The sequence below is a fragment of the Apteryx rowi genome, unplaced genomic scaffold (assembly GCF_003343035.1).
Source record: "Apteryx rowi isolate R43461 unplaced genomic scaffold, aptRow1 scaffold_150, whole genome shotgun sequence".
Lineage (NCBI taxonomy): Eukaryota > Metazoa > Chordata > Aves > Apterygiformes > Apterygidae > Apteryx > Apteryx rowi.
In genome coordinates this window covers 463493-490388 of record NW_020447753.1, presented here as the reverse complement: position 1 = coordinate 490388, position 26896 = coordinate 463493, and positions in this window count along the sequence as shown.

The window sequence follows — 26896 nt, the reverse complement described above, 5'->3', positions numbered from 1 at the left end:
ACTCTAGAGTCAAGAGGCAGAGAAATGCCTCTGATCTCCATCACCAGAAAGGTTTCATCTTCAAAATTGTGCTTGGGCATCAGTCTTTTCGCTGATCAGTTTTTTGAGTCTGATCATTTGTAGAGAAAATATTTGCATTAAAATTTTCCTGCCCTTTGAACCTGGCTTAACCCTAAAGATGCCATGGTTATAGATGATGAGATATGTATCAGCTTTCATCAGGTCAAGCATAATTTTATCTCTACAGTGAAGGTCTGGTTCTCCCCATGCTACTTTTATGCCAGGTTAACTCTACTGATTTTATTAGCTGCCAAGCTAGGTGAGCTGTTCGTGAAACACTTTCCTTTCCCTGCCAGGCAATCGCAGTATCCTTGCCCTCAGACTTCTCCGATGTGACGGCTTTCAAAGATTTTCTTCCTCACGAGCTCTTCTTCTTTTTTGTTACCACAGGAGGGATGAGACCGCTCTTGTAGCAAAGTAGTTGAAAAGAATAGATGGCATATTCAAGTCGTGTCTAGAGGTAAGTTGCTTACTGCAAGAGAAAGAGCACTGAACGTCAAAATGTATGAAAGTGACAGGCTAGGCCTTTTGTTTATTTTAGTACCTTATAATTTGAATATTAATCCCTTCATTTGGAAATGTATCACATGCTCACTCTTTTTTATAAATACAGGGAGGATATTTTTACCTACCTATAGCAGAAGTCTGAGCAGTTGGTAATAAACTTGGTGGTTTTTAACTAGATCCATATTGGGTTGAAAAAAAAAAAGTTTTCTTTTGTCTACTAACAGAACAGTGGACAATTTGGTAACATCTTGTAATGTATGCAGCCTTCATGTATGCCCATTAGCTACACAGTCTAGGAATTGCTGCCATATTGTGAAATCAGACAAGGAGTTGTATGGGAACTGATAGCTAATATCTAACCTCTCAACTACCTGTGAAGGTTGCCTATACATATGACAGCTGTATGTGTGGCTATCTTATGTAGTAAAGACAGGATGGCAACAGATGAAAACATGAGTGAAGACCTCAGCAGAAATGGGGATAGAGCAGTATAATGTACAGGCTAAAGGGCAGAGGCTGGTAATGTGTCACTTTAAAGGCATGAGAGAGGTAAGAGAAGAAGAATTTATAATGAGTGCTGGGGACTCTATAATCAGATTTTCAAATGTTATAGGGCACTTGGAGCAGGGTTGCAAACAACTAATAAGGCCTGTGAGCAAATTAGGATGGAGAGTCTACTGGGATAAGGGGGCTGTGAAATAGGCTAATTTTCCAAGGGATAAAGCTGTTCATAGTGTRTGTTGGCTATCTGAAAGACTACTATAGGCAAGATGGTTGTGAATGGGTATATTGAAGGGGAAGCTGATAATGAAGCCACAAGTATGGATAAAAGAGAGCACAAAATAGAGAGAAGGTAAATGCGGAGAACTATGGCATAGAAGACTACACTGGAGAGGGATGGGGAAGTGAAAGGGGTTCCTCCATTACTATACATTACAGGAAGAGAACTGACCTCCATACAGTCCTGCATAAAGAGGTTTTCTTCCTGCTTCACTCACAGGGACAACTACAGGCTGGTTTCTGTAATTTTGCCTTTTGCTGTATTCTCTTGAAGCAAATTATTTTAAAGTCTCCTTTCTGGTGAGTATCTGAACAGGTCATAACAAATCAACCCTTCCAGGAGATCATTCATTATTAGACATATTGATGGCATGTTTGAATCTCTGAAGTGGTAATTTATGCTATTAGCTGAGTTGTCTTGATGACCTTCACTACACTAGTATTTTACTCATTCTTTCATATTCTTGTACTTCATACATACCAGAGAATAATTCATATCCTTGGTAACCTTTGCAAATGATTTCCCCAGAGGTTTTTCTTCATCAATACCAGAGAAAACTAACCCATTGTCATCATCCTCTAAAAAGTAATTAGCCATGAATAATTGCTCCTTCCTGACATCTTTCTAACTTTGCATTGAATTGATTTTTTTTTTTAAGGTAGATCTATTAATTGTGGAAGCATTAGGCTGCCTTCACACTTTTATTCTMCCATTCCTTATTCTCTGCTTTTGTTACAAGTGCTCTGGATTGCATTTTGCTTGAATTGTTTAATGTTGCTTGCACATTTCCCCACCTTTATGATACTTTGAATTCCAGACTGGTAGAATAGATTTTTCTATGCAACGTTATTAGATTCGATTTTGGAATACTTTTACTTGGTGAGGTATTTTCACGGAAGTCTTATGCCATTTTCATAGAACATTTTTTTTCCTACTTGCCTGGTAGGATTCCCAGGGTGTGCCTCCCAAGCAAGTTCCAGGGAATAAATATTCACCAGAGTTGTGGTGCCCAAACTTTTTGTAACTGAGGCTCGCCTGATGTGCCTAGCACAGTCTGTGCTTCCTTGGGCCTTTGGAGTCAGCGAAGCTACTGCCTCAGGCGCGGGGCTGTGGCATACCTGTGATAAATTTATGTTTCACCAGTGACGCCAAGAAATACCAGAGCAGCTCTGTCAGTGTGTGACTGAACAGCTATCTTGTCTATGCTATAAACCTAAAACAAACCTGTCTCAAAAACAAACAGGAAGAGAAAAATGCATTCACATGCATTTTCAAGCAACACCCTTGATGGGAGAATATGTTTTCATCACTTTTGACTCAGTTCCTCCACTTTCCATGGAGCTCTGTTTATAAAGACAGGTCATGCTGGAAATGTTCTTAAATGGAGTATGAGGGAGAAATGTGCTTTTCTTCAGTGTAAGGGAACCCTTCAGCCATATAGCTACACAGGGAGAAATACTCATTTGTTTCAAATGGTTACAGTTCCACTGAATTTAATAGAGCCATGCCTTTTTAATAACAACTGATGATGCAGGCAATATAGTGCTGTGTGTTCCCCATGTGTATTCCTGTGGTTCTGCATATGAGTAGAAAATTTCCCTATTTTTCCCTACTGGCCTGTCTGAAACCTTCCTAATATTATGAGAACTGCTGGCCCCCCATCCCTCTTATTATATAATGAAGTGGTGCTCAAGGTATGGTTCAGAAAGCTTTGCATCTATCTTAATAATTTAAAAGGCTTTTTTCCCCCTAATTTTTAAAGACAAGTAAAAATTGTAGCTTGCTATCTTGGGCATTTCTAGACATCTTTTTATTGCTTTTCCTTCTGTATCTGTGGGCCTCCTTTCTCTGCAGTATGTCTCTCCTTTCTCCCCAATATATTTGTAAGGGTCTTTTTTATTTTTCTAATCAATTCTGCTATTTTGCCTCTCTGGTTTGTTTGTTCTACACAATTATCTGACTAAATGACTCTATATTTATGTTGTTCTGCTTTCCCATCTCTAACATATTTTTTTAACTTCCTATAATTGATTGGTCTTTTGGCAGTTTATTCTCTGTATTCCTGCCTTTTTTCTTGTAAGTCTAGGACCTTAATCATAGTGGAATTGGAGAATGTGGTGGATTTTATGCTCTCTTCTATTTTTTCCTGAGAGCATCTTGGCCTTGCAAGCCTTCTACGTGCCAGGTCCTCCTTGATTTCCATTAAAGCTCTTCTTTTAGGATTGAACTCTTGTTTACTTAAATCCTCCAAGTGCACTTTTCCAGAATTGAAAACCTTTACACTGCTTTATTACAYGAACTCATTCTTTACTCTGTTGGATACAAATATCCAGTAGTCACTATTTTCAGGTTTCTCAGGTTTTTTTTTTCTATCTGTAAACACTACTGTAGACTGAGGACTCCTTAGCTCTGACTTTGGTAGTTACTTCCTGAATCTTAATGTCATCTTCTAAACGGTTTAGGCATTTGCTCCTGTACACATATCAGTGAAAATTCCCCCCAAAATGTAGCAACCGAGTATGTTAGTCCAGGAATATTTTACACTTTTCTTTTGCATGTCTTGAGTAGATTTTGCTTTTCTGTCTCTGAATCCAGCTCACATCTTCACTGTGGCAGTATTGGTTGTTGGGATAGTGAATATTTTCCTGGACCATAACATCACATGCCTTATCCCTGTTTTTCTATCTCAGCCTTGGACTGCAGTGCTTAGACTGAAAATACAAGCACATGGGGATCCCCAGGGAAGGGGACTGTATTCTGCAGGGAAATTCTAGCTATAATTACAAATTCTAGTTACAGTTGCCATTGTAACAGGGCTTCTTTATATTCATTAGTCATAATTTATGATGTTTATTTACCTATCTATGCTTGAATAGGACCAGACAAAATGGGAGAACATTCAGATTATATAACCTATACATATGTGTAGAGAGGGGAATGGTTCTTGTCTCCAAGAATTTCAAAAATGAAATGTTTTTCACTTTTTTTCTTTATTCTTATAAAAATATACTGGACTCTATTAATAATGGACTCAAATACTGCAGCAGCATCTTCACTGACTTGTATCCCTCTGGCATAGCTCAATCCACAAGATGTCAACAAACAGAATGTAAAGATTCTCCCGGATGTGCGATCCTTTCATGACACCACAGACTCCGAGAGACTCCTTATTATTACTTTTGATCTCCGTAGGTCTTCATATTATGAAATCCTTCTGTAAACTCAGCTGCATGCACATTTCATCTGTACAGAAAACACTTAGGTTGACTTTACATTTTTTCCACATTCAAAACTCTTTGCTCCCATCCATGAGAAGTTAAATTTCTCAGGGGAAGAGGGAGTGAAGCCTCAGTAGAACAGGAAATTGAGAGGAAAATCCCCTATTGACAAGTGGGTATCAAAAAGGTTCATAGGCATCTCACTGGGAACGTTATTTAACCTCAGATGCTTTTATGCTGCCTTATATATAATCTGATATTTTTCATTTGGAATCCAAGTACATCTAATTATTTCTACAGAAATGTAAAATAAATGTGCATATAAATTATAGATTAGGAATGAGGATACCCTAGTAAATAATTCCACATAGTTCAGCTACTTTTTTTTCCATTATATTATTGGTTTAAGTTTGAAGTGATATAATCCTTCTTTAAACTTCTTCGAGAATTGCTTGCATTATTCCTTATTTGCTCCTTCTGAAGCCTCCATATATGAAAGGTTATTTATTGTGGCACTACCATTTGCTAAAACTTAATGGGAAAAATTATTGTAAGCATCACCATGGTATCTGTCACAGTTGCAAATAACAATTTTGTTTCCGAAATCTGCCTACTCCTTTTTTTTTTCAGAAAAGATGCATGCTGATATGAAAATTGCATGCGCTCCACTCAGATGGACAGAAAAAAGACACCCAGGGCTAAACTTCCTCCTGGAGGAACCAGGTGAAATTCCTTTGATTTCTTTGCTTATGTCAGCAACTAATTTAGCCCCAGATCATTCTGGAAGGCATTTCAAAAGTTAACAATGTGTGTCTCACTGTACCTAGAAATAGTGCTGACTCTTCCATGTCACTTCTGGGTCACAACGTTGTCAGCTCCTGCTGTTTAAAGGAGTCTCATGATACTTGTTGTTTTTTCTTGGAGTCCCAGATTCTGGGGGCATATCTCATATTTCATTTTTTAAAAGCATAGGTTTATAGTTCACATGGTAGCTCAGAAATCCTTGATAACTTGACCTGAGTGCACCCTACACTCTCAGAAACTTGGAGTTAAATAAAAAGAAGCCAACATTTATGAGACTCTTAAAAATTTCGGGGTGTTTGGCTGGTTTTATTCCTCAGAAACTGTAGCAGAGATAATTCAGGACTTCTGAATGCATGTGGTTAGCAATGCAGAGTCAATAATAAAAAAGAACAGTTTGCTTTTATTTGCAGGAAAGCATGCCTCTGGCTGTGGTTTGCGCTCAAAGTTCAGTGAAGCCCAAGCTGTGTATTGTGACTAACAGTTTTTCAACAGAAGGGGTACTTTGGCCCTCTAGGCATGGCCTTGGATGAAATAAGGACTGAGGTTCAAACCACAGATATCCTCTAGATTGTCTCAGTAACTATGGGCTACCCATGTGTGACTTCATCTCTGCCATAACAAAACAGGGTTGATATTATGTTTCGCTTTGCAAGGCTATTTTGATGATTGACTCGTTAATGGTCTAGAGGTCCTCAGATACTGTGAATGGGGAGAGGGTAGAGGCAGATAGAATTGGTGGGTAATAGAAGTGCTAAGGCGAGCGAAATGTTCTTACCTACATTTGGTGACATCACGGGTAAAATGATCTTCTTTGATACTTCCAGTTGCACAGGACTATATATATATATATATATATATATACACACACACACACACACACACACACACAAATTCCTTTGCAGAGTTAACTGAAACTCTCATCCCTTTTCCTCTGAGATATGCCCTGCACGGTATATTAAGGGTATATGCAAACTCTGCTCATGCTCCGAGTTGACCAAAAACTATGTGCTGGAGGACTGTGATGCTGAGCTCAGCTAATGAACACTAATTGGAGGCTCCTTTGTGGCACTTTGGATGCATGCATCCATCCCGTCAGCAGCTCGAGTGCGGATCCCACAATGATACGAGGGCAGGTGACTGGCAGCAGGACTGTTGCTAGGATAAGGACTGACAGTTAATCTGGTCCCTGACTGTGGGAGTTAATAAATCAGTACAGGCTGCAAAAACAAACATTGCCAGATTGCCATGAAGTCCACCGGCACGACCTGGTGAGGTCTGTTGGTGCTCTGCACTGATCATTGCACAGATTTGGGATCAGAACGGCCACACATCCTGCGACCTGGATCGCAGACAAATTTCCCTTTCACGTGTTTGCAACAGATTTAGGTAGATACAGCCTGAGCTCATGTCTCCAGGTGACAAGTTTCAAGCTCTTCTCTTTCCTGAAATATACCCCTGAAAGTCTCCCAGGTCACCGCTGCGTAGCCTGGGCTCCCACACGGTAGGGCCTGGGGCTGTTCATCACACTTTCTCCTGCAGCCACATTTTCACCAGGGGTTTTYGATACCCACAGTTCTTTGGGCACAGCTCCTGAGAGAGGCAGTAATGACAAGATGACTTCCTTAAAAGAAATCATTACTTACCCTAACTGTAGGGAAAAGAAGGCAACATAAAGAAAAGAGGATTTAGAAACAACGAAGGCCTATCTGCACGTCTGGCTCACTTGGATTACCGCCAGATGCTGACAGAGATACTAAATAGGCTTCCTGTTAGCTGTCAGCCCCAGTGGCTGTGGTTAGGGCTATTGCCTCTGTCTGTCTCCCCTATGTACCCGTGAAAGTCCTACCCTTTCTATAGAAAGTCATATTCTATCGCTGAACTCTGTCCTCTCCCCTTCCTGCATTTGTAAAACCCCCACACGTCTGTTGAGAGGTAGGTTGTCTGAAGTTATTTCTTTGCTTTCTTCTTGGTTTCCCAATTTCCGTGTTGATTTTGTGCAATAGCTTTTTCTCCAGTAAGCCATAGAGTAACTGGGTCACAACTCGGTATTTGGGAGTTATCCAAGAGCTGCCCTGTTTCTGCCATGGTCTGTTTTGGTCTTACAAGTACTCTTTGGGTTTTTGACAAATGGTCGCTCCATTTTTTACGGTACCTGGTGAAAAAAGGGCCACTGTTAAGGTATTGCTGCCTGGTAGGAAAAAATCAGTATACATTTTACAAAATAAAGGCAAAGTTGCTAAAAGTTTTGGAATACAATCTTTGCACCTCTCCAAAATGTACAATTTCTTTTCTTATACTGTGAAATATTTAGGCAAGGATTTTACAGCAACCTTTCTCAGCTGGTAGTTTTGTGAGACTATTCTGTATGGCTATGCTACTGCTGGAATCAGAAGCAGGTATGACAGGAGAAATCTTAGTCCTCTTAAAGTGTTGCCATGGACTTAAGCCAGGATTTTGCCTGAAGTTTCTGCACAGCAGAAAACCTGCTATAGGTGCAGAGGAATGAATTCAGATGCAGTTTCTTTTCAACCAGGGGTGGAAGTCAGCTCATCTAGCTTAAGCTGCCTCGAAGTCCAGTGTCTAGTCTAAACCAGTTTTCCAGACTACCTTTATAATTAATAGAAGGAGCTAAGCTCCAGAGGGCATTTCATGCTGCTTGCCTGAGGYACTTACTTTAGGACCAGACCAATCAGTCTCTTCAGTGTTTTTCTTTCTTTGCTGACTATAGGTGGATGCTAAACAACTAGCTTAGACTAGATGTTTCCAGTTGGGGGAGGTGAATAGGACTTTTATTATCTGCATTTTGCCATGCCTGGGGAGTACGAGTATAAACTCTTGGAGGATCCCTGCTATCTTACTTCTTGTGATTGAAAAGGGAATCGATGTTTGGAAGTGAATTTGCCCCTTCCTGTTTGCAAAATGCTGTCCTTAACTGTGAGGCAATAACTTCAGGCTTGATGTGGAATAAGACACAAATTAAAGCAGACTGCAGACATAAAACACAGATGCAACAGCTTGTAACTACCAATGCCTCTGTCAGTGGTTACCAAACCTTCCTCTCAGGCACTGTGACTATTACAACGTCAAAGCTCAGCGTGCAGATCAGGCTGCTGACTGCCTTCAGCTGCTGGGCAAGGATGAGACGTGAACACAGCATCCAAATAAGAGATGGTCTATATCCATCCCAGGTGAAATCAGGGATGTCTGCAGCACCGCCTGCAGTGCAGGCACCCATCTGAAGCACCGACACACAGTAACGATGGGTTTCTAAGATGACAGGCTCTTTTTTCTGTAAGTCATCCAGTCCTCATGCATTACTGCCTTTTGTTACAGTGGCATTTGTGGACATTCATTGCTCTGCACATCGCTATTTATAGGAGAAGAGCTAAAGGAGATGAGAACTCACAATAGCTGTCTAAGCCCTTGTAAATGACAAGGGGGCAGAGACAGAGTCTACAAGTGGCAGAGAGAGACAGTTTACACTTTGACAGGCTAAAGCAAAGTTAAAAAACAACCAAACAATCAAGCCTCTAAGTAGTGTTTGTCTAACTATTTTCAAAGACGGCATTTTGAGCTGTATGTTGCTTTAGTCAGTGATGTGTTTTAGTAGAGAAGCAACAGAAATCGCGTTGAGCTCGTCTCAGACACACATGAAATATTTTACTATCTTTTCTTTTATCTCCCCTTTCAGATACAGCTCAGGAGAAAWATGTTCCAAGTGACAGCATCTTTGACAATCTGCATTTTTTGTTCTACCTTTTGTTCTTCTTCCTCTGAAAAGTCATGTGATGAAGATTGCTGGAGAACATTGATACTCTCCCTACACTTGTAAAAAAAAAAAAAAAAAAAATGAAGCAACCATATACTTCCCAGAAGGCCAGATAGCATCTTTAGCTGCAGCATCAAGTGAAAGGCTCTGGACCTCTGAAGCTGTCTGGGGAAGGACTTATCCTTGCCAGGATATGTCTAAAACAAGTGACAGGACACTGAACAGAATTCCTCCCATTTTTGCCACCAAAATTCCGCACAATAAGCTAATGATCCCACACAGCACCATGGAAATACCTCAAAACTGAGTTTTATGAATGTACTTTCTCTCCTGGGTCAGCAAATGCTGTTGGGATGTGGAGAGAGAGGCAGTTTCTGAAAATGTGGGCAATGTTTCTTAACCTCATTGTTATCAATTTCTTGAATWGGAGCAACAGCTTTTCATTTTAAGAATTGAAAACATTTGATTTTTGCCTTCACTGCACCTGTCTTGATCTATGTTCAAAGCCAGAAAGCACTTATGAATACATTTAACTTTACTCACATGATCAATGCTCAGCACAAATGCAAGTAGTTTTTGAGAGGCTTCCCACAACTCTTATCTCTGGTAGTGGAGGCTCTCACAAGAATAATGAACTTTATTCACAGAATCCCAGTGAGCTAAAGCAATATTACTATCACCTTTGTACAACTGGGAGAAATGATGACACAGAAATTAAGTAGTTTTCTTTAAGTCCATTTACAGTAAAAAAGAGGGTACAATTCAAAAAAAAGCTTGTTTTATTTTAAATTAATTGATCTTGTTGTCCCAAAGAGTTTTTCTATGTATCCATAAACAAAGTAAGTGGTGCTCTTAAGTGATAGTGATCATTTATAATGAGCGAGCTCTACTGGGAAATGAGTAAAAACTGTATTACAATGTGAGTGTGTGTGTCTGCATGTGCATGTATTGGAGTTTAGAGCTACTAAACTAAAATTTAGACCCTCCAGGTCTCCAGGAAGAACAGAAGTTTCCAAGGATGCTGAACAGAGTACACAAACCAGYAGAGATCATTGAGAAGCAGTGAAGAAATGCACAGTGAATATTTTCAGAGCAAGGTCATTGTTCATTAATATTGCTACAGAGAGCTTAGCTACACRCTGAATTCTTCACAAGTTCTAGTTATCAAACTGCATGATGCTCAAAATCATTGTCTGAATGCAAAGCACTATGACTAGTCAATCATTTAGAGAGGTGTGAGAGCTGGCTGAAATTGAGAGGACCTGCCCTCTGCTTGGTGTTTTTCTGTTTGGATGTAAGATGACTTTTAGGAGGTGTATCCCACCAACTGTGAAAGTTCAGGAATGATGTCTTTGGAGCATCTCTGGGCAAAAATTCAATTGATTTTGTTAACCATCAGACAATTTGAAAACAGACTGAGGGGTGCACAATTCACTTGGCATCTGTTACGTACATCCACCAACTAYTACCAAGTCTGAAGTTTTCACCGGATCAGGAAGTCATTCGGTGGAAGAAGTACCTTTTTATGTAAAAGAAAGGRCAGTCCCAGCCAAATTTCAAAACACTGTTATCCTCATAGAAAGGAAAAGGATAATGGGAGATGGAGAGGAAGGGGGAAATAGGAGGCACGTAAACCCCATGTCAAGGATATAATATTCACTCATCTCTGATATAGTGGAAACAGACGAATGAAGAAACCCATATGGGTGCTGGAGCTGGGGCGATGGAAGAGTTAAAGCAGAACATGGGGGAAAATGAAGAGTCTTGGTGCAGACGGTTTGGAAATGGAAGCATAAGGAAGCCCTGGCTTGCTAAAAGGAAAGAAATACAGAGCCTTAGTATACAGGAAGGGGAATTACAACAGGTCCTTAAAATAAAGGCGATGGGGAAGAGAGCACGCAGAAGCTTTCTGGAGGCATGAAAGAATCAAAGACCCCTAGTGTCTGCAGCAAATCCAGGCTGCAGAAGCAAGAAGGTTTTTACTTTTTTTGGAAGGAACATATCCTTGGATATGCCTGTCCATTTTCTAATTTGACCAGATTCCTTTGCTATCTTTGGGAGGATGGGTTCAGTTGAGCCTCTTCTCTTAGATGACTATGAATACTGAATAGGTCCGCATCTTGCCACCTTCACTGGGAGGAGCCTTGATGGTATCTCTCCAAGGGAGATTTGGTGTTAGGTGTTGGGACCAGGTCTTATACACAGGAAACTGCAGTAATTTTGTTTCAGCACCCAGGAGTGACCACAGTATAGTAGCCTCATTAAGTCAAGAAGTGAGCACGGTTTAGTTAAATCTGAATAGACAGTTTAGCTCTGAAGGCAGAAAAATTTATTTTGTGGGAGGAGACTGCAGGATCAAGTGCTATGTTACCAAATGTGCAAGATATTTGTTTATTCCTTAACAAAAGGCCATTTTGATGAATTACACAAGTCCTTTCTGATTATTCAGTTAAATTTAATACCTGAGGCCTCCCAGATGTAGGGATTTCATCTCCTCACCGTCTCCTGGATTCAAAACACCTCAGAGGAGACATGGGCCCATGATAATTCACTGGTTTGCAAAAGCTGTACAGATATATCTTTTTCCCTTGAGCTGAAACTTCACATATGGAAACTGTGTCAAGGTGAGAAAGCAGATAAAGGCAATTCAGGAAGACCAAGGAAGATGTTTTTTTCTCACTGTTTTGAACCTAATTTAAAGCATAGCTCCCAGCTACAAAAGAAAAAAAGCAAGATACAGGCCATTAAGCTGTAATAGAGGTACATCTTCAGACCTCTTTGAAGTATATAAGAAGAGATGTGTAAAAGCAAAAAGCAATAGTTAGCATTTTTTTTTAGTACTTTGTATCAGAGATTGTCAAAGAACTTTGAAGAAATAGACCTCACGGTCTCCCTGTGAAGTATGCATGAGCTGTTGTTCCCATTTTACAGAAGATTGAACTGAGTCCTAGAAAGATTCATAGGTCTGAGGTAATATAAATGGGAAGCCCATGACAGGTCTGAATATACACCCCACTCCCAGGTCTGTGTGGCAGCAGCATGATGGTTTTGTGTTCTGCAACAAAACAGAGTTTTAAAGTAACAGACAAGTTGTTATACATGTTTTAAAAAATCCTTTCAAAATACATTTAGGTATATGTTAATGAGAAAATTCTACCTTGAATGCTTTCATCTAGTTCACAGACACAGCCAGAAAGGAAATGGTATATATAGGCATATCCTTAACAGACAACACTGTTTACCAGAGAAGCTTGTTTTCTGTGTTACAGTTGCTGTAATCTTCAAAACATCCAGTAGAGCAGTCTGCTTTGGTGGCCCAAAATTTTTAATTTCTTTCTGTCTTTCTTGATACAACGGGACATTTCATGGATCCTAGGATTTGCCTGGCTTTTAATAAAACTAGATGGCATGTGGATTAGGACACTAGGCCAAAAGAGTTTCATTTGCCTACAGCTGGTCTGATTTTTGGCCCAAACAACATTTTAACCAATTTTGAGCAGAAGAAATAATCAGAAGGACATGCAGCTGCTATACAAAGGCCATGGGAAATTAAAATGTTTCCCATAAGGAAACAAATGAAGAAAATACATATGCAGCTTGATTAGAATTCAAATTGTAACATCATTAATTACTAAGAAGCCACAGGTGGGAATGACATGAGGCATGAAAATATGGTTACGAAGGGGAAATGATGATTCTGTGTCAACAGCACAGACCTTACAAAATGTGTATATAAGGGACTTCAAACTGATGAAGGGCTAAGGCTGTCAGAACAATATCTCAGCAGATGAAATATTTCATAAGTATGAAACAATAGAATTTTTGTCACGCTTAACTTTTTTCAGTCCTTCACAAACATAATTTAATTCCTCTTTTTAACAGGAAGTGTGTAAACACTTAGCAAGCTACTGGCTTTCTGAAAACAGTAACTTATCCTGGCAGATTATAGTTTTACAGTTAGCAAAATGAAGGAGGGAGTTGCTTAGGAAAATAAAATGAGTTCATATCAGAACTGAGATTCAAAAAACCTGCATTCAGTTCACAGCAGAGGGATGTTCTGGGCTCTCTTTGATTGTGATTCGTCTTGTGCTGCCTTACTCTCTTTCTGCTAGTTCTGCTTATATGCTTCTGCCCGGAAGCTTTCCTCTAGGATTCAGTCACTGGCATATTCCAGGCTTTAAAAAGTTATTGCAAAATATACAAAAGTGTCTGGAGCTTTCACAGTTTTTTAATTAAACTAGTAAATTGAAGAAATAAGGAAGAACACCAGGAATTGATCCAACTCATTATGCTTACAATTATTTTACTGATCAAAATTTTAAACCARTTTTACTGGACATGAGACTGTGTAGGTAAAGCTAGTTTAGCTAACCATTATAAATGCTGGAGAAGCTGCCAACTAGTAACCAAACTGTTCTCTTGTGCTAATCTTTTCCTGCCACAAATTACGAAAGTAATGGAGAAATCTTGGAAAGATCTTTTCACACTTCTGAATACAAAGATCTGTCCCCTTTCAAAGAATCAATAGTGGAATTGATGGATGAATTAAATCTTTCATCAAATGCTGAGAAATGGGCATTGATGTCTGTGTTGCTAGCAAAATGAGTAATATTCAGACAAAGAAGCCTTGCCCACCTTGAGGATGTGCTGAAAGTCTCCTCAAAGCTCAGGTTTGACAGAGAGAATTATTTTATATTGGTAACCAAAAGTGCAACAACAGTTCTGAAGACTGGGTTAGAGCCATGAAGCCAGAGCATAGTGATTATCCCATCCCTTGCCTACTTGTGACATATGAGGTGCAAAACCAGGAATTCATGGATTGGGCAATTTGCGTAAGTGTCTCCACTGAACGCGCCACTCTGTTTTCTGTTCCTGTTAGATGGCTTATATTATCTTTAGAATGGAAAGTGCTTTTAGCAATAGATATCTCTATGTAATTGATTTGGAACACAAATTCTTGTATGGGTTGAATCAAGAGCAGAAGCAGAAGGCAAAATGAGACTCATCAGGAGTAGCATATAACTGTTCAGGAATACAAATCCTTACTYCAGCAGCATGGATGAGAAAGCAGCTTGAGAAGGCTGAATAAATAATCAGTATAAGCCTATTTATAGTGAATTAAAGTTTTTTTTTCCCTCCTTTCCTCCAAAGTAGAATAAAAATTTGTTTTTCACCCCTTTTTCTTATTTTCTGTGAAAAGAGGCTACCTCACTGTGTTCAAAACCAATCAGTAAAAAATAAAACAAACAGTCTAAAACAAAACCTATCAACTTTTGTTGTTATATGATTGTTTCCTATCTCAAGGAAAGCAATAAAATTATTGATTGGTAGAGGAAAGCCTAAAAATCAAAATGATTTGTCTCAGTAGTAGTTCCTAGAAGAATAAGCTCCTCAGCTGCTGTAAATTGGCCTACTTCTATTGACTTAGATTTTAGTGCAATCATCACATGTGTCTGAAATGTCACAAGAACTGTGAAACATTAGATATTAGATGTTAAAAATAAATAGAAACTATCAAGTTTTGTCTTCATACTCAAGCTCTTCAGTCATCCTCTGCCTTGCTTGTTCTAATGTAAGAGATATCAAAGGGCTTCACTTTATCCTGCTATCACGGTTAGTTCAGCAATCACTTGCAGCYGTGGAATGATTTTGTCCATGAAGCTCTGCTTCATCACCACCTGAATTTGGATTAATCAACACTGCAAAGCACGAGCCTCAACATGTTATATCAACAGCCGCAAGTTTTTTCTGCCGTGAGATTGTGCCTCTGAAAAGGGCAGTATCCCCAAATTCCCTATAAGCAAGCCCAGAGTGTGTTCTGGAAACCCTATCAGTGACATGTGTGCTGAACATTAAATTGTCATTCTCCCTGAAGAAAAGGCAGTTGTGTAGAGATTTGTTTTATTTGGCATTCAAGGACCCATGATACCACTGCCGCACTTAACATTAAGGCACTTGGACAAGCAGAGGCCAGTCTGCAGCAGAGTGGGACCCTGCCTTCTGAGGAGCTGCATAATACTACACAAGTGCAGCGACTCATTTTAATTCTTCATCCTCAGGTAAACTCATCATTCCTGGACATTCTGTCTCATAACATTTTTCAGTTGCACCCTTCTGCCCTCTTATATCCTCCAGTTATTTTATGAGCTCTTTCTGTCTTGTGTGTTCTCTGTTTTTCATTGTTGTTGCTTTAGCATTCTGAATCCAAACTCAGTAAGTTTGCCTTTGGTTTAATAATTGTGCCAGCTATGTCTTGCTATTAGAATTTGCCCTCTGTCTTCTCATCTGTTTCAGTAATTGACCTCTTTATTTGTTAGTTTAACATTTTCATTCCTTGCTCTAGTTATTGTCATTATTCTAGTTATATAGACTCACCAATGTTTAAATCCGTAATCATTATACGGAGAAAAAAGGTGCAAGCAATTTGGAACAGTAAGTCCCTCTAAAAGAAAGAAAACGCTTTAGAGCAATTTTTCCCCTCTCCAAAGGATTGTTTTTCAAAGCTAATCAACTAATACAGCAGAATAAAATACTCTGTCTAGAGAGTCAACACATGGTCCTCTGTCCAGTGAATAAAACAGTACCCCACAACCATCTCAAGGAGAGTGAGATTTTYTGCATCTTCCACTTTTGGAAGGGAGATGATGACCAAAATACTGACTGTTGATATTCATTAAAATGCCCCTTGAAGGTTACAGTACATAATTGTTTTAACTTAGGCCAAGTCTTCAATTCATGCTTCTTCTGCAGTTTTAATTAGAGAAGATATGCTTTTCTCCTTAAACTTTGCAGTACAGTTGCAAAATAAATTGGTCATATTTCCCTTCAGAGGCAGCAGCTTGGCTCATAAATCTATCCTCAAATGACCTAGACAGGCCATTTCAGCCATTCTTAGCCTCAAGGCAGAATCAGCTATGAGCAAACCTTTTTCTGTTTCATGTGTTCCTTTTAAAAAGCCTGGTGGTGAGAATCCCCTATCAACCTCACCCAATCCTTATTATTAGGAAGGTTTTCCTAATGGCTGCTGTAAACCTTCCTTAAAACAGTTTAAGCTTATAACCTCTTGTCCTACCTCTAATGGGCAGAGAAGGCAATTTATTCCTTTCCCCTTTGCAGGCAACTTCTACATGTTTGAAAATAGTGATCCTTGATCTTCTTTCTTATGACTAAAGGGACCCAATGCTTTCCGACTTTCCTGCTAGAGTGTGTTTTTTAGACCTCTGATCATTCTTGTTTTCCTATGGAGTCTTTCATGTTAGTCCATCCTTGTCTTGAACTATGATGCCCAGTGATTAACATAACATTACAGTGAGGCTTTACCAAGTGTTAAGCAGAATATGAGGCTCACTTCATATACTTTACATACAACTCAGCTATTCATAGGTTTCAGTATGATGCTTGCTTTCTTTTTTTTTAACAATGGTCGTAAAAGGCTTTGAGAGCTAATATGTTGCCTTATTCTACTGAGCTTTTGAAAGAGACTTCTTTTGTCCTCTGAGGAACAAGCAGGAGTGCTGATCCCTCTGAATCGTGCACTTTCTGCTTTCCATGTACAAGATTACTGCTTCTCTTTCTCTGCCTCTTAGAGAGGACTGGGCTGATAGCTTCCCTAGCAATCCTAAAACTCTTTTTCATAGAGGTGGCTGCTTTCAGAAGATGGTAAAGCCTTGTATACTACTCAGGTTTCATTAGAAATGTGCTTGATCTCCAAAGCTTGTGAGCTCATATAGTGTAAAGAAGGATAGTGCAGTGTGATACTGATCAATGATATTTTTCCTTGCATACACTTTTCTTGTCCTCAAGCCACTTACTGAGTTATCTTGACTCTAATCTTCCTGGCACTATGCACACTGAACTCTAGCTGAAGTTAATGGGAGAACTGCATGCAAGCTTCCAGGTTCAAGCCCTCTCTCACAAACAATTTCTCCTACACCTGCAGACTCTGTGATATCATGAAAGCTTTACTGTGCTGTTGCTTTCCTCTTGTAAACAGGATCAAAGACAGCATGTCTTTTCTTTTTTTTTAATATTTTGGTCTGCTGTCTGGTTGCTGTCATCTCTTTCTATTCTGGCTCATTGTGTATTGTACCTTGAACATTATATCTCACAGCACTTCACAGTTTGGTTCCACCCTTTCTATGTGGTACGTGACACATTTGAGTACTTTTTCCTATCAATATGGCATTTTGTATGATATATGTTACTCTGCTAAGCTAATTGTGATGTCATGCTGCTAGATCCAGTACAAATGTCCTTTTTTCAAGGTTTCTCTTATGCTTACTTATCCTTCACTTTCTAAGCATGAAAGTTCTGTTTTCCTAATTGATCTATTTGTATGAGAATTTGATAATGTAATCCCTGTTGCCATTTTCCTAGGACAGAAAAATACAGGCTTTTCTGGATGATATCTCAAAATGTTATGGATGATGAAAAGTGCCTAGGTTGTAAGTGACCTAAATGTCTCAACATTGTAATTGTGAGTATTCAAACAATATTCTTTTTCTTTAACCCTTATTCATAACCCTTTGGCAACACTAACCTGCTGAGCTGAGGAACCTGTCTCAAATCCCAAATTACAGTAAGCAAGGTCATTTCTGCAGTTCTCAGCAACTCCATGAAAGTAATTGCATTCTCTCAGTCAAAAAGGAATCCTCAAAGCCATTGACCTTGCTTCTTTCACATCTGGATTTAGACTCCTGCCTTTAAGGCAGCAGGCAAAACCCTTCAGATGAAACACTTGCTCCTGAGAAACAGTGATGAACAAATCACAAGGGGGGCACACAAGCCTAAGTCCTCAGAGGTGGGTGYAAGGAGTTACTCTGAATAATTGCATAATACCAATCAATAGCTCTAATGCATTGCTGTGGGGGAAAAAAAGAGTTGGTTTTGGATATATAAAAAGGGGATAACTGAGCAGAACTGGTGGAATGATCTTGCCTCTGTACACAGCACTGTTAGCAATACTATGAAAAGATATCCTCGGCTCAAGGAGAATGTGGAAAATCTAACGGGGAGAATGACAGAACTTACCCCGTTCTATATCCTGAACAACTGACTGTGAGGCAGTCGCTGGATTTATTTACTTTTGACTGGATTTAGTTACTTCTCTACAGAAAGGAGTTCTAACAGCAGGGTCAGGATGATAGAGAAGGGATCAGTCTGGTTGACACACACCAGCTAGAGCATTGGGTCTGAATGCTGAAGTTAGAATTATTCGGCCATAAATAACAACATGTAACTTTTTAGCAATGAGATTTTGTAGCGAATGATGGCACGGACTCAAGAAGTGGTGCATCTTGAGACATTTATTGTTTGCCTCTAAGCATATTTATACTAAGAAGTTAGCTGCTTCAGTGGTCTCACAGATACACTTTGCTAAGCCAATCATCACGCAGATTATGTCACATCATTACACCGATCATGCACGCACGATCATGTCTTGTGCCTTGCTACTTGTTTAGAAAAGCTGTCTTGCTCTTAACCTTGGTTCCCACTGGCTTCTGCTGGTTTATCTGTACTTTCTCAGGATGTATCATTCCCAGCTGCACCAGTGTCCTTGGGTACGTTTGTCTGAGGCTCCTGTTGCTTGCTACTTGCAACTTTCCACCAGTTTAACCCTGTCATGGCCCTCCACAAGATTTAAATAAGATTAAAGGCAATTCCTGAAGACACACTTTGAACCAAAATYACTGGACAAATTCTATGTATTGCTAACACTTGAGGAAAAAATCGGACTAGATAATTACTGTGATCCACAAACCCACAAATTCCCCGGTCCTTTCATTTCTACTCAGGTCACCAAGAGAAGAAGCTGGGCTTTCCCACTAATATTTGCAGCCCTGTGTTAAGACAGTGATGACAAGCGAAAACAGTTTCATCTTCAGGGTTGGGATTGGTATTTGCCATTTTGTTGCCCTTAGAAGCATCAGGCATGGCCACAGCTGTGACGGGGTCACTGGGTGGAACAGACGTGTGCCCTGGAGTGGTACAAACAACCCTCAGAGCTCAGTCCTCAGCCACTACCCTGGATTTGCATGCTCAGAGGTGAGGTTGGGTTTTCCCCAATTCAGAGTGTTATGAATGCCAGGTTTTTACTGCTAAACAGGAGTACTGCACCTCTTCATCTTCTAGCACTGCAAAAGCATTGGGCATTTGTGGTAGTTTTGTTTCAGCTAATCTCTGCCTGAAGCACTTAACAGTTAGGTCTCAAGGGGACTGAAGTGTTTTAATTTGAGTAAAGTTACTGGATTTACAGGGGAGAAATGTAATGGCCTGTGATACAAAAGAGGTGACCTTCAGCTCTGATTTTAAACCCTGTTACAAATTCCTATGCACAGATATTGCTGAGGGAAGATTTTTGGCACAATATGCATTTAATTTAAAAGACTTGTTTATTCCAATTGTACAGAGGTGTTCTAACATGTAGGAAGAGTTAAATCTGGAGAAAATCATTTTAACCAAAGATCAAGATGAAAAGCCAAGTTACATTATAGAGATACTTAAGCAAATGCACCATATTTAATCTACTCTCATCTTAAAGCAACTTACAATTTGCACTTTCACTTACATTTCTAATGCAGTGGTATTTATTACCTATTGCCCGCCTTACCAAATGAGCAGCAATCTCTAGAGATATCTCTTCCCTGATTAGAAAACTCCTGCTGCAAAATAATAGATTTATGAAATATGCATGAAGAAACCTTTATTAAAATTACATTAATAGCCAAATTCTGCACACAATTACACTTGGCCATTGTGAAGTCAATGAATTGCACCAGGATAATAGAAAGCAGAATTTGCCCCTAACAAATACTTTTAGCTGATTAGAAACAATGAAATGAGATATTAATATTGACACCCCCTTGTTCTGTGGACCCAGAATTCCTGATTTAGGACTTAGCATGGAAGAACAAAGTCACTCTGCTAGCCTGCCCTGACAGCAAGACCATATATACTCAGACAGATAGTGTCATATATAACTCTGCTTCAGGTAGGTAAAAGGAGGAGAGTCTTATTCTCTCCTGCTTTGCACCAGTGCAGAATTAATATTCGCCTATAGTAACCGCTAATACATACCTGAGTAAGCTTTAAACTAGTTAGCCTAGGTATTGAAAGCAATGGAGCTGCAACAGCACAGAGTTCAATAGAGGCTAAGCACACAAATATTTACTCAGTCTGTTCTGTTGCTAGCTAGCTTTGGTACCTATTTTAGGTTAGCTACAATGTGAGACTGGCTGCAGTCCAACTAGTGGGCTTATTACCTGTAACACAGAGCAAGGTTTATTAGCCTGGGTAGAGCACTGTGCTAATGTAATAACATATATGGTACTGTGAATATAGGGAAGTAAAGTGGCTTTAATTCTTCTTGTATTCAAACTATCTCACGGCTCTGCATTTTGGTTTGTACTCTGAGGGAATAATATTCCCCATCTGAGGGAATATTTGGCCTGGGGAAAAAAATGGGGCTAATGAGTATGCTGAACTGTTTGCACGCTTAGGCAGGGCTTTGTTGCCGGAGTTCAGCCTTTCGGCAGAGGAACAAAACGGTGCCCATGAGGGATGAAAACTTAGACAAGGACTCATAAAGCACGAACTATGTGGGAATACAGAGCTGCTTACCAAAATGCAGTTACCAAAAAGTGCTGTGGCCCACCGTGCCACAGGGCTGCACCTGCATTTTGCTATTTGCTTTGACTTGGAGGGTGGTGCTGCAGGAAGGTTTCTGAACCACATGAGCGCTCCTTAGGTCTCACAGCTGGGCAATCCAAAAGTTTTATAGAGACACATAGGGTTTTTGTGCAACTGCTTTGTATGAACTACCTACCACCTAAAATGCCCACACCTCAAGAAGCTTCACTTTTGCCTTGCTTGTATCACAGCTCCTCAGTATATTCCTGTGCCAGTGCTAGTAACTAGGTACGGTGCAGCAGCCCTGACAGTTAAATGGAGATGCAAGGTGACATTAAAAAATTGCTCACAAATTCAAAGGTTTTAAATGCCTGTGTCCAAACCGGAATGAGCAATCCTTCTGAAGCCTAAATATGACAATAAAGAAGGACTAAAACCTCAAAGTCACCAAGAAAAAGAAAGGGTTTGGGTAAACTGACAGACTGAGAAGACCCACAGAAAATAAATTAATTGCTCTTCAGACAATGCAGGCTCTTCTTTCTGATTAAGATATTAGGAGCCTGGAGAGAGGCTAAGCTGAGGAAGGAACTGTAATGAAATACACACCTAGTCTCTTTCTACTTCTGTTTCACACTATGTTCCCAAATGCTTTGTTTCTTGGGGTGGAGAAATAAGCTATGCTTTTACTGGAGGAATTAGATTGTTCAGTCATTTAGTTTGTTTGCCATCACAGTCCCCAAATAAGACCCGTTGTATGACTGRGTTTGTAAAAATAGGACTTGGGGGCTGTAATACCCAGGCCCTGGTTTGAGAACAGATGGATTGAGGAATTCAGCCCCTCCAGCTTGATTCTGTGCAATGTTTTTGACTGAGACCCTTACCAGGGGTATCACTGCAGCTACCCACACACTAACATTTACTACCATGGTACTCTGGTATAGATGTACACTCGCCAGAGACCACTCGGGTCTGCAACACAGACAGGCAGAAAAGGGCTGGGGAACAGGACCCCTGCATCCCTCTCATTGTATATGCTGAAAGGAGCAGCTGGATTAAGATGCCTCCTTCCCTTTGCAACTCTTCTTATCTGCACTGAAATCACCAAGGCAATAATATGTTGGATGTCTGAGGACTTCAGAATGGATGCCCTATTATTTCTTTCTTTTGTTTTGTTATAATACGTGTGACCTTCAGCTGCTTTCACACACTTTTCACTCTGTAGAGAAAATACCATGCTGAATGGCTTAACTGTGATTTCAATACAAAACCAACCAACAAAAAGAACGTTTGGGACAAAAGCAGCAATGCAGGCAATGACATTCAGAAGTGTAAGAAGTAAATCTAACTGCACACAAAGCAGAGTTCAGTTAAGTGTCACTGCCAAAAAAAAAATCTTCTGTTCTCTATGAAAGGAAGTTGGAAAAGAGCAAAATGGAGTACTAAAATTCACTGGATGCATAAAAAAGATGGAGAAGGGGATGTACCTGCTCTGGTGGCCTGTGGGCACCTGTTTTGCATTATGCATATTTAGTGGTTAGACATGAGGGATAGAGAAGGACCAGTCTCTCCGTGTAAAACACAGCAATTTGCCTGTGCTGAGGATCTGCTTCAAGGTCTGTGCTCAATTCTCTTGGGCAACACTTTAGGAAATAATCAGATCTTCCTTCTTATCTGGTTTTGAGTGTACACCTGGAGGGAAATGTTGAATTCCTTCTGTTTAAAATATATATAGATAAAATAACCATCTATTTTCATTTGCTCCCTTATCTTCATCTGCTTTTCTGTCTCGATTTTACTGACATTTGGATTAGGTTCAGTCCTACACATCAGGGATGGAAAATGTTACCTGCATGTGATGAAGGAATAGCCAAAGACCCCTGTTTTGCTGAAGGAGGGTATGCTACAACATACCAGTTACTCTTGGATGCAAGGGGGAATGTGTAAGCCGGTGCTTCATTTGCATGCTAAGGAAGGTCTGAAAGTCTGCTCGTTCTCCTCTCGGATCACAGCAATATGCATGAGTGAGAAAGGAAGATAATAACCAGTAGAAGGAGTTGCTTTTGAAATGCTTTTGCATTTTTTCTTTAGATGAAAAATGTGGAGGGAAATATTTGCTTCCTTTGTCTGTGTGTAGGAAAACATTTTTTTTTTTGTATTTTAAGTATTAAAAATAGGAAGGAAAGGATTTCAGTTTTGATTTTTTTATTATATAAAAAAGGGAAAATGTCCATATGGTTTTGATAAGCGACATAAAATGCTCTCACTGAAAATACCCTTTCCCTACCAGCTGCAGTGAACAGGGACCTTGATATTTACCTCAATTTGATGCAGTGGCCTGTGTTCAGAGCTTAGCCTTATGTCTGGTTGTGTGGCCTCCACTCAGGCTTGCCCCTGAGTACATCAACCTCATTGACCTCTGCCACATACTCAATCACATATCAGCATGGCAGCATCATGTGTGACACTTCAGGTGAGACGTTTAGCAGCCAGCCAGTCCAATCACTCTGCCCACCTTGCACAAATAAACACTTAAAGGAACTGGTCCTTGTCTGATGACTTTTTTTTTTTTTTGGCTTTTATAAACTGCACAGTTCAGGAAGATTTTAATCATGATGAGGATCTCAGGCTGCCAGGTAGAGGAACCATTAAAATGTCATATTCTCTACTACCTTTATATATGGGGCACAGGAGAACAGTGGTCACTATTCCAGTCAGCTTCACCACTGCATATTTTCCCTCCCCAAATCCGGGGAATGTATGGTGAAGGAGGTATTTTGCTCTATACAGAAAACATGGCATCAAGGAGCAACAGATGGGAGAAGTAGCAAACATTCCAAAAATAAGTGCTTAAGAGTCAGAAAGAATTAAAATACCTTGTTCCTCTATATTTTGCAGCAGAAAACGAATATTTATGCTTCAAATGTTATGTTAAAACATTCTTCCTTAATATGTATTTATATACAACCTTCCACAAAAAGTCTGCCTTCAAAAGCAGCAGGCGCTGACATCCTGTCTTGCCAAAAACACAACATCTCATCAGACGCTCAGAAAGAATTTATACGAGACTTTGTGAAGTGCCTAACAAATAGCAGGCATTCTACTGAAGAAAGCATCAGCATTTCAAGATGAAGAAGTAAATCTGTTCAGTGCTTTAGGAGTTTGAAGCGACTTTAGGAGTTTAAAGTGACTTCTTTAAAAGATGTAGACTCCCAGTCTATTGCTTCTTCTGGACCCCTCTGGCTAACAAATGGCTTGTTTATAACATTTCTAAATATAGGTCCAGGTAACTCAGATTAAATCTCATTCAAAGACCATTTTATTTCTAAAATAAAAATAATAAAATCTTATCAGTCTTTGTTATACATCTTTGTATGTAAAGAAAGACTCTGAAAATGCCTTATTAAAGTGAATGTACTCATCATTTTAATGTAATCTGAATACATCATGCTTTTTCCAAATAAAGAACAGAAATATTTTTTGAGCACTTTTGCCTTTTCTGCATTATTATTGACAACCCTATCCTGTTCATTTAAAAAAGAACTAGCATCCTTACCAGGGCTCCATAGGTATGGKTTTTTTTTATTACCTACAACAGTAACATCCCTTGTTTTTTACCCGCTTCCTTTTCATTTCCTTAATCAGTTTCCTGAACTTTCTAGCTTCTAAATTTATATCTGTTTCTGTCATGTTCCCTTTTTTTCATTACACACACACACATACACACACACAGATCACAAATATATTTTAGCTTTCCTAGCTGCTTTTGTTCTCTCTGCTAAAGTCATGTTGTTTTATAACTAATGTCACCTCATTTTTCAGCTGTGGGATGGTTGYGTTTTGGCCATCAAATAAAATATTTAATCAGTTCCCCCAAATTATTCATAATTTTTCTCCAGTTGTCTCAACTTGTAGTTGTTTTCAGCTTTATGAACCTGTCTGTTTTAAATCATCAATCATATTTATTACTGATTTGGTCTTTTTTCTGTCTGCACATAACGAATGTAATTAAGTCATGGCAACTTGCTCCTAAAAATCCTTGTTTTTAGTTCTTAGATCAGTGCCTTTTTATCTGCCAAGATGAAATCAAATTTATCCTTCCTTGATACTATTTTCTGAGTTAGGAAATTGTCATCTTTTTTTTTTTTAGAAATTCCAAGACAGTTTTCATACTGACAGATCTCCAATATATATCACTCACATCGAGATGTCAACTTTTTGGCTTTTTTTCCTTATATAGGACAGGCAGGTTTTTATGGAGCTGTTCATGCTGTTCTGAAATGTAATATGATGGTCTGAAGCTGACACTGGAATGTGCCCCACCTTGTACCATATTGGCTAGAAAATTGATCTGTAAACCTTCAAGATCACTTGCACAGGATTTGTCAGTGCCTCAGACATGAGCATTTTGTGGAATTTGAACAGGTGCACAAAATGGTCTCCTTGTCCCCTGAGCCACACTATAGTTTGTTCTTTAGTGACTAATCCCTGCTCCCTTGAATCTCCTTTCTAAATGTGTTTTCTCCAAATATCTCTCCTTTACGTTATGTGATGTCAGTTCTTGCCTTTCCAACCAAAGTATTTTTCCCTCCRACCTTCCTTCATTTGCCAGGCTCCAAAGCACACCTGGCAAATGATTTACATATAAAAACTTGTTGCACAGTCTCATTCCCCCAGTAGTCTCGGAGGGATTAGCTGCTTGATGATTTCCATCACTGTTTCTGATCAAAGACCCCACTAGTCACGGCCAGATGGGTCTCACARAAGCACAGACAAGCCAATCATTAGGCCTGATCCGAGATCTAGAGTCTGTCCCCACAGCCTTCCCAAAGAGCAAAACATGAATAGATAATATATGTGCACAGAAACACATGCACACACACAYGCTTGCATCTCACTCAGCTCATCCAACTGCGCTACCCCTGAGCGCAGGGTCTGCAACTGGCCGTTCAGAAGCCCCCCTGTTAGCTGCTCTGTTTGCCGGGGTCAGCTGTTTCATGCAGCTCTTTGATTCTGAGTAAAGTTGTTTCCATGGCTAAACAGAAGGAACGATGCATGCAATGCCCTTCTGGATTATCCCCAGTTATGAACTCTGAGTGATGGTGCAAACAGTAATAGACATGTATCACGCCGGAGAGAAAGATGGTCTCAGCGATCACAACAGAGAGGCAGAGAATAAACAGTTGCCAAAAGTAGCCTTGCTGGCTGAAAGGTCTCATTTCTACTAAATCCCAAAGTGCTAAAGAATGTTTTCAAGTTTTCTGAAAGACAGACAGAAATGTCTTAGGGAACCTGACTCAAAGCAATTATGGATGCTCAAACACAACAAAGAATTTGAACATGAAAAGACAATGCTAAAAGGATTTTTTATACTTGACAGTTCATTTTATTGTATTTTCTCTTTATGTTAAATTATTAAAGAGAGTTATATCAATGTGTGTGTTTTCAATCCCTTTTTGCTTGTTTAACTTATTGGAAAAGTTTAACATTTCCCAACAAAATATCTTCATAATATTCCATAAATGTTACAATTTTACAGTTTTTTTCCCCCAGTATTGGTCTTACCCTCTGATGGGACACTCTTCCTCTCTCAGATGAAACTTCTTTCTTAATTTAATAGAGTACTGACACTGGGATACAGATAGAAGTGGTTAATCATCTTATTAGGTTTTCTGACTGCAGGCCTTTGAAATACCTAAGTTCTGAAACCTCAGCTGTATACTGTGGTATTATGCCTCTGAATTCAACAGTACTATGATTTTCAGAGGTTTTTGACTCTGAGAGTTTTAATAGTATATTAGAATTAAATAGACATCTAATTCCAGAACTTGATGATTCTTTCCTGCTGTTGAAGATGGTTAGAAAAATGGTAGAGYTTTGGGGGTTACAAATCCATTTTTACACTGCCCAATGCTTACCGTTTTTAATGTTCATAAGGATCACCTTATGTAATATAATCTGTATACCACAGGCATCTCTTTTAGGCAAACTTGATACTCACAAATCCATGGGCCCCAATGGGATGCACCCACGAGTGCTGAGGGAGCTGGCGGATGTTATTGCTAGGCCACTCTCCATCATCTTTGAAAGGTCATGGAGAACAGGAGAGGTGCCTGAAGACTGGAAGAAAGC